Source organism: Calliopsis andreniformis, unplaced genomic scaffold (genome assembly GCF_051401765.1).
Source record: "Calliopsis andreniformis isolate RMS-2024a unplaced genomic scaffold, iyCalAndr_principal scaffold0033, whole genome shotgun sequence".
NCBI classification, from domain to species: Eukaryota; Metazoa; Arthropoda; class Insecta; order Hymenoptera; family Andrenidae; genus Calliopsis; species Calliopsis andreniformis.
The window spans coordinates 1,202,104-1,211,182 of NW_027480442.1; positions in this window are offsets into that span (position 1 = coordinate 1,202,104).

Consider the following 9,079-nt stretch of genomic DNA (forward strand, 5'->3'; position numbering starts at 1 on the left):
TCTATAGCCCTACCTATTCGATCTGGTGGAGTAACACTCTACAGTCAAGCCTAGGTTGTCCGGAACGTAGACATGACCATTACTTTCACAATGTTTCCAATTATTCATTTTATATGATGGAAAAACTCTTGTACTTATATTGTATTTTATTCTTATGGCGCTGTATTCTAAGTCCCTAGCTATGCGATCTGGTGGAGCAGCGCCCTAGAGTGAAACCTAGGTTGCCCGGAACGTAGAAATTACCATAACTTTCACACTGATAGCAATTATTCGTTTTATACGATGGAAAAACTGTTCTATTTATGTTGTACTTCATGCTTCGGGCGCTGACTTCTGAGGCCCTAACTATTCAATCTGTTGGAACAACGCCCTAGGGTGAAGCCTAGGCTGCCCGGAAAGTAGAAATGACCATAACATTCATACTGGTTGCAATTATTCGTTTTATACGATGGAAAAACTGTTGTATTTTTATTGTATTTTATGCTTCTGGCGTTGAATTCTAAGTCCATAGCTATTCGATCTGACGGAGCAACGCCCTAGAGTGAAGCCTAGGTTGCCCGGAACGTAGAAATGACCATTACTTTCACACTGGTTGCAATTATTAGTTTTATACGATGGAAAAACTGCTCTATTTATTTTGTATTTTATGCTTCGGGCGTTGACTTCTAAGGGCCTAACTATTCAATCTGTTGGATCAACGCCCTAGGGTGAAGCCTAGGTTGCCCGGAAAGTAGAAATGACCATACCTTTCATACTGGTTGCAATTATTTGTTTTATACGACGGAAAAGCTGTTGTATTTATACCGTATTTTATGCTTCTGGCGTTGACTTCTTATGCCCTAACTACTCCATCTGGTGGAACAACGCCCTAGGGTGCAGCCTGTGTTTCCCGGAACGTAGAAATGACCCTAACTTTCACACCGGTAGCAATTATTCGTTTTATACGATGGAAAAACTGTTCTATTTATTTTGTATTTTATGCTTCGGGCGATGACTTCTAAGGCCCTAACTATTCAATCTGTTGGAGCAACGCCCTAGGGTGAAGCCTAGGTTGCCCGGAAAGTAGAAATAACCACAACTTTCATACTTGTTGCAATTATTCGTTTTATACGATGGAAAAGCTGTTATATTTATATTGTGTTTTATGCTTCTGGCGTTGACATCTTAGGCCCTAACTATTCGATCTGGCGGAACGACGCCCTAGAGTGAAGCCTAGGTTGCCCAGAACGTAGAAATGACCATCACTTTCAAACTGGTTGCAATTATTCCTGTTATACGATGGAAAAACTCTTGTATATTTATTGTGTTTTATGCTTCGGGCGTTGACTTCCATGGCCCTATCTATTTGATTTGGTGGAGCAACACACTACAGTGAAGCCTAGGTTGTCAGAAACGTAAGAAAAGAACATAACGTTCACAGTGGTAGCAATTATTCGTTTTATACAATGGAAAAACTGTTCCATTTATTTGGTATTTTATGCTTCGGGCGTTGACTTCTAAGGCCCTAACTATTCGATCTGGTGGAGAAACGCCCTAGAGTGAAGCCTAGGTTGCCCGGAACGTAGAAATGACAAGGACTTTCACACTGGTTGCAATTATTCGTTTTATATGATGGAAAAACTGTTATATTTATATTGTATTTTATGCTTCTGGCGTTGACTTATATGGCCCTACCTATTCGATATGGTGGAGATACACCCTACAGTGAAGCCTAGGTTGCCCGGAACGTAGAAATGACCAGAACTTTCACACTGGTAGCAATTATTCGTTTTATACAATGGAAAAACTGTTCTATTTATTTTGTATTTTATGCTTCGGGCGTTGACTTCTAAGGCCCTAACTATCCGATCTGGTGGAGCAACGCCCTAGAGTGAAGCCTAGGTTGCCCGGAACGTAGAAATGAACATAACTTTCACACGGGTAGCAATAATTCGTTTTATACGATGGAAAAGCTGTTCTATTTATTTTGTATTTTATGCTTCGGGCGTTGACTTCTTTGGCCCTACCTATTCGATCTGGTGGAGCAACACCCTACAGTCAAGCCTAGGTTGCCCGGAACGTGGAAATGACCATAACATTCACACCCGTTGCAATTATTCATGCTATACGATGGAAAAACCGTTGCATTTTTATTGTATTTTATGCTTCTAGCTTTGACTTCTAAGGCCGTAGCTATTAGATGTGGTGGAGTAACGCCCTAGACTGACGCCTAGGTTGCCTGGAACGTAGAAATGACCATTACTTTCACAATGTTTCCAAATATTCATTTTATACGATGGAAAAACTGTTGTACTTATATTGTATTTTATTCTTATGGCGTTGAATTCTAAGTCCCTAGCTATGCGATCTGGTGGAGCAACGCCATAGAATGAAACCAAGGTTGCCCGGAACGTAGAAATTACCATAACCTTCACACCGGTAGCAATTATTCGTTTTATACGATGGAAAAACTGTTGTATTTATATTGTATTTCATGCTTCTGGCGTTGACTTCTAAGGCCCTAACTATTCGTTCTGGTCCTGCAACGCCCTAGAGTGAGGCCTAGGTTGCCCGGATCGTAGAAATGACCATAACTTTCACACTGGTTACTATTCTTCGTTTTATACGATGGAAAAACTGTTATATTTATATGGTATTTTATGCTTCTGGCGTTGACTTCTTAGGCCCTAACTTCTCGATCTGGTGGAACAACGCCCTAGAGTGAAGCCTAGGTTGCCCGGAACGTAGAAATGACCATCACTTTCACACTGGTTGCAATTATTCCTGTTATACGACGGAAAAGCTCTTGTATATTTAGTGTATTTTATGCTTCGGGCGTTGACTTCTATGGCCCTACCTATTCGATCTGATGGAGCAACACCCTACAGTCAAGCCTTGGTTGCCCAGAACGTAAAAATGAACATAACTTTCACCCTGGTAGCAATTATTCGTTTTATACAATGGAAAAACTGTTCTATTTATTTCGTATTTTAAGCTTCGGGCGTTGACTTCTATAGCCCTACCTATTCGATCTGGTGGAGTAACACTCTACAGTCAAGCCTAGGTTGTCCGGAACGTAGACATGACCATTACTTTCACAATGTTTCCAATTATTCATTTTATATGATGGAAAAACTCTTGTACTTATATTGTATTTTATTCTTATGGCGCTGTATTCTAAGTCCCTAGCTATGCGATCTGGTGGAGCAGCGCCCTAGAGTGAAACCTAGGTTGCCCGGAACGTAGAAATTACCATAACTTTCACACTGATAGCAATTATTCGTTTTATACGATGGAAAAACTGTTCTATTTATGTTGTACTTCATGCTTCGGGCGCTGACTTCTGAGGCCCTAACTATTCAATCTGTTGGAACAACGCCCTAGGGTGAAGCCTAGGCTGCCCGGAAAGTAGAAATGACCATAACATTCATACTGGTTGCAATTATTCGTTTTATACGATGGAAAAACTGTTGTATTTTTATTGTATTTTATGCTTCTGGCGTTGAATTCTAAGTCCATAGCTATTCGATCTGACGGAGCAACGCCCTAGAGTGAAGCCTAGGTTGCCCGGAACGTAGAAATGACCATTACTTTCACACTGGTTGCAATTATTAGTTTTATACGATGGAAAAACTGCTCTATTTATTTTGTATTTTATGCTTCGGGCGTTGACTTCTAAGGGCCTAACTATTCAATCTGTTGGATCAACGCCCTAGGGTGAAGCCTAGGTTGCCCGGAAAGTAGAAATGACCATACCTTTCATACTGGTTGCAATTATTTGTTTTATACGACGGAAAAGCTGTTGTATTTATACCGTATTTTATGCTTCTGGCGTTGACTTCTTATGCCCTAACTACTCCATCTGGTGGAACAACGCCCTAGGGTGCAGCCTGTGTTTCCCGGAACGTAGAAATGACCCTAACTTTCACACCGGTAGCAATTATTCGTTTTATACGATGGAAAAACTGTTCTATTTATTTTGTATTTTATGCTTCGGGCGATGACTTCTAAGGCCCTAACTATTCAATCTGTTGGAGCAACGCCCTAGGGTGAAGCCTAGGTTGCCCGGAAAGTAGAAATAAGCACAACTTTCATACTTGTTGCAATTATTCGTTTTATACGATGGAAAAGCTGTTATATTTATATTGTGTTTTATGCTTCTGGCGTTGACATCTTAGGCCCTAACTATTCGATCTGGCGGAACGACGCCCTAGAGTGAAGCCTAGGTTGCCCAGAACGTAGAAATGACCATCACTTTCAAACTGGTTGCAATTATTCCTGTTATACGATGGAAAAACTCTTGTATATTTATTGTATTTTATGCTTCGGGCGTTGACTTCCATGGCCCTATCTATTTGATTTGGTGGAGCAACACACTACAGTGAAGCCTAGGTTGTCAGAAACGTAAGAAAAGAACATAACGTTCACAGTGGTAGCAATTATTCGTTTTATACAATGGAAAAACTGTTCCATTTATTTGGTATTTTATGCTTCGGGCGTTGACTTCTAAGGCCCTAACTATTCGATCTGGTGGAGAAACGCCCTAGAGTGAAGCCTAGGTTGCCCGGAACGTAGAAATGACAAGGACTTTCACACTGGTTGCAATTATTCGTTTTATATGATGGAAAAACTGTTATATTTATATTGTATTTTATGCTTCTGGCGTTGACTTATATGGCCCTACCTATTCGATATGGTGGAGATACACCCTACAGTGAAGCCTAGGTTGTCAGAAACGTAGAAATGAACATAACTTTCACACTGGTAGCAATTATTCGTTTTATACAATGGAAAAACTGTTATATTTATATTGTATTTTATGTTTCTGGCGTTGACTTCTAAGGCCCTAACTATTCGATCTGGTGGAGCAACGCCCTAGAGTGAAGCCTAGGTTGCGCGGAACGTAGAAATGACCAGAACTTTCACACTGGTTGCTATTATTCGTTTTATACGATGGAAAAACTGTTATATTTATATTGTATTTTATGCTTCTGGCGTTGACTTCTTAGGCCCTACCTTTTCGATCTGGTGGAACAACGCCCTAGAGTGAAGCCTAGGTCGCCCTGAACGTAGAAATGACCATCACTTTCACACTGGTAGCAATTATTCGTTTAATACAATGGAAAAACTGTTCTATTTATTTTGTATTTTATGCTTCGGGCGTTGACTTCTAAGGCCCTAACTATTCGATCTGGTGGAGCAACGACCTAGAGTGAAGCCTAGGTTGCCCAGAACGTAGAAATGAACATAACTTTCACACGGGTAGCAATAATTCGTGTTATACGATGGAAAAGCTGTTCTATCTATTTTGTATTTTATGCTTCGGGCGTTGACTTCTTTGGCCCTACCTATTCGATCTGGTGGAGCAACACACTACAGCCAAGCCTAGGTTGTCAGAAACGTAAGAAAAGAAGATAACTTTCACACTGGTAGCAATTATTCGTTTTATACAGTGGAAAAACTGTTCCATTTATTTTGTATTTTATGCTTCGGGCGTTGACTTCTAAGGCCCTACCTATTCGATCTGGTGGAGCAACGCCCTAGAGTGAAGCCTAGGTTGCCCGGAACGTAGAAATGACCAGAACTTTCACACTGGTTGCTATTACTCGTTTTATACGATGGAAAAACTGTTATATGTATATTGTACTTTATGCTTCTGACGTTGACTTCTTAGGCCCTAAGTATTCGATTTGGTGGAGCAACGCCCTAGTGTGAAGCCTAGGTTGCCCGGAAAGTTGAAATAACCACAACTTTCATACTTGTTGCAATTATTCGTTTTGTACGATGGAAAAACTGTTATATTTATATTGTATTTTATGCTTCTGGCGTTGACTTCTAGGGCACTAACTATTCGATCTGGTGGAGCAACGCCCTAGAGTGAAGCCTAGGCTGTCAGGAACGTAGAAATGAACATAACATTCACACTGGTAGCAATTATTCGTTTTATACAATGGAAAAACTGTTCTATTTATTTTGTATTTTATGCTTCGGGCGTTGACTTCTAAGGCCCTAACTATTCGATCTGGTGGAGCAACGCCCCAGAGTGAAGCCTAGGTTGCCCGGAACGTAGAAATGACCAGAACTTTCACACTGGTTGCAATTATTAGTTTTAGACGATGGAAAAACTGCTCTATTTATTTTGTATTTTATGCTTCGGGCGTTGACTTCTAAGGCCCTAACTATTCAATCTGTTGGAGCAACGCCCTAGGGTGAAGCCTAGGTTGCACGGAAAGTAGAAATAACCACAACTTTCATACTTGTTGCAATTATTCGTTTTATACGATGGAAAAGCTGTTATATTTATATTGTGTTTTATGCTTCTGGCGTTGACATCTTAGGCCCTAACTATTCGATCTGGCGGAACGACGCCCTAGAGTGAAGCCTAGGTTGCCCAGAACGTAGAAATGACCATCACTTTCAAACTGGTTGCAATTATTCCTGTTATACGATGGAAAAACTCTTGTATATTTATTGTATTTTATGCTTCGGGCGTTGACTTCCATGGCCCTATCTATTCGATTTGGTGGAGCAACACACTACAGTGAAGCCTAGGTTGTCAGAAACGTAAGAAAAGAACATAACTTTCACAGTGGTAGCAATTATTCGTTTTATACAATGGAAATACTGTTCCATTTATTTTGTATTTTATGCTTCGGGCGTTGACTTCTAAGGCCCTAACTATTCGATCTGGTGGAGAAACGCCCTAGAGTGAAGCCTAGGTTGCCCGGAACGTAGAAATCACAAGGACTTTCACACTGGTTGCTATTATTCGTTTTATACGATGGAAAAACTGTTATATTTATATTGTATTTTATGCTTCTGGCGTTGACTTATATGGCCCTACCTATTCGATATGGTGGAGAAACACCCTACAGTGAAGCCTAGGTTGTCCGAAACGTAGAAATGAACATAACTTTCACACTGGTAGCAATTATTCGTTTTACACAATGGAAAACCTGTTATATTTATATTGTATTTTATGCATCTGGCGTTGACTTCTATGGCCCTACCTATTCGATCTGGTGGAGTAACACTCTACAGTCAAGCCTAGGGTTTCCGGAACGTAGACATGACCATTACTTTCACAATGTTTCCAATTATTCATTTTATACGATGGAAAAACTCTTGTACTTATATTGTATTTTATTCTTATGGCGCTGTATTCTAAGTCCCTAGCCATGCGATCTGGTGGAGCAACGCCCTAGAGTGAAACCTAGGTTGCCCGTAACGTAGAAATTACCATAACTTTCACACTGATAGCAATTATTCGTTTTATACGATGGAAAAACTGTTCTATTTATGTTGTATTTCATGCTTCGGGCGTTGACTTCTGAGGCCCTAACTATTTAATCTGTTGGAATAACGCCCTAGGGTGAAGCCTAGGCTGCCCGGAAAGTAGAAATGACCATAACTTTCATACTGGTTGCAATTATTCGTTTTATACGATGGTAAAACTGTTGTATTTTTATTGTATTTTATGCTTCTGGCGTTGAATTCTAAGTCCATAGCTATTCGATCTGATGGAGCAACGCCCTAGAGTGAAGCCTAGGTGCCCGGAACGTAGAAATGACCATTACTTTCACACTGTTTGCAATTATTCATTTTATACGATGGAAAAGCTGTTGTATTTATATTGTATTTTATGCTTCTGGCGTTGACTTCTAAGGCCGTAGCTATTAGCTGTGGCGGAGCAACGCCCTACAGTGACGCCTAGGTTGCCCGGAACGTAGAAATGAACATTAATTTCACAATGTTTGCAATTATTCATTTTATACAATGGAAAAACTGTTGTACTTATATTGTATTTTATTCTTCTGGCGTTGAATTCCAAGTCCCTAGCTATTCGATCTGGTGGAGCAACGCCCTAGAGTGAAACCTTGGTTGCTCGGAATGTAGAAATGACCATAACTTTCACACTGATCCCAATTATTCGTTTTATACGATGGAAAAGCTGTTGTATTTTGTATCGTATTTTATGGTTCGGGCGTTGACTTCTAAGGCCCTAACTATTCGATCTGGTGGAGCAACGCCCTAGAGTGAAGCCTAGGTTGCCCCGAACGTAGAAATGAACATAACGTTCACACGGGTAGCAATAATTCGTTTTATACGATGGAAAAGCTGTTCTATTTGTTTTGTATTTTATGCTTCGGGCGTTGACTTCTTTGGCCCTACCTATTCGATCTGGTGGAGCAACACACTACAGTGAAGCCTAGGTTGTCAGAAACGTAAGAAAAGAACATAACTTTCACACTGGTAGCAATTATTCGTTTTATACAGTGGAAAAACTGTTCCATTTATTTTGTATTTTATGCTTCGGGCGTTGACTTCTAAGGCCCTAACTATTCGATCTGGTGGAGCAACGCCCTAGAGTGAAGCCTAGGTTGCCCGGAACGTAGAAATAACCAGAGCTTTCACACTGGTTGCTATTATTCGTTTTATACGATGGAAAAACTGTTATATGTATATTGTACTTTATGCTTCTGGCGTTGACTTCTTAGGCCCTAAGTGTTCGATCTGGTGGAGCAACGCCCCAGTGTGAAGCCTAGGTTGCCCGGAAAGTAGAAATAACCACAACTTTCATACTTGTTGCAATTATTCGTTTTGTACGATGGAAAAACTGCTCTATTTATTTTGTATTTTATGCTTCGGGCGTTGACTTCAAAGGGCCTAACTATTCAATCTGTTGGATCAACGCCGTAGGGTGAAGCCTAGGTTGCCCGGAAAGTAGAAATGACCATACCTTTCATACTGGTTGCAATTATTTGTTTTATACGACGGAAAAGCTGTTGTATTTATACCGTATTTTATGCTTCTGGCGTTGACTTCTTATGCCCTAACTGCTCCATCTGGTGGAACAACGCCCTAGGGTGCAGCCTGTGTTTCCCGGAACATAGAAATGACCATAACTTTCACACCCGTAGCAATTATTCGTTTTATACGATGGAAAAACTGTTATATTTATATTGTATTTTATGCTTCTGGCGTTGACTTCTTAGGCCCTAACTTTTCGATCTGGTGGAACAACGCCCTAGAGTGAAGCCTAGGTCGCCGGAACGTAGAAATGACCATCACTATCACACTGGTAGCAATTATTCGTTTA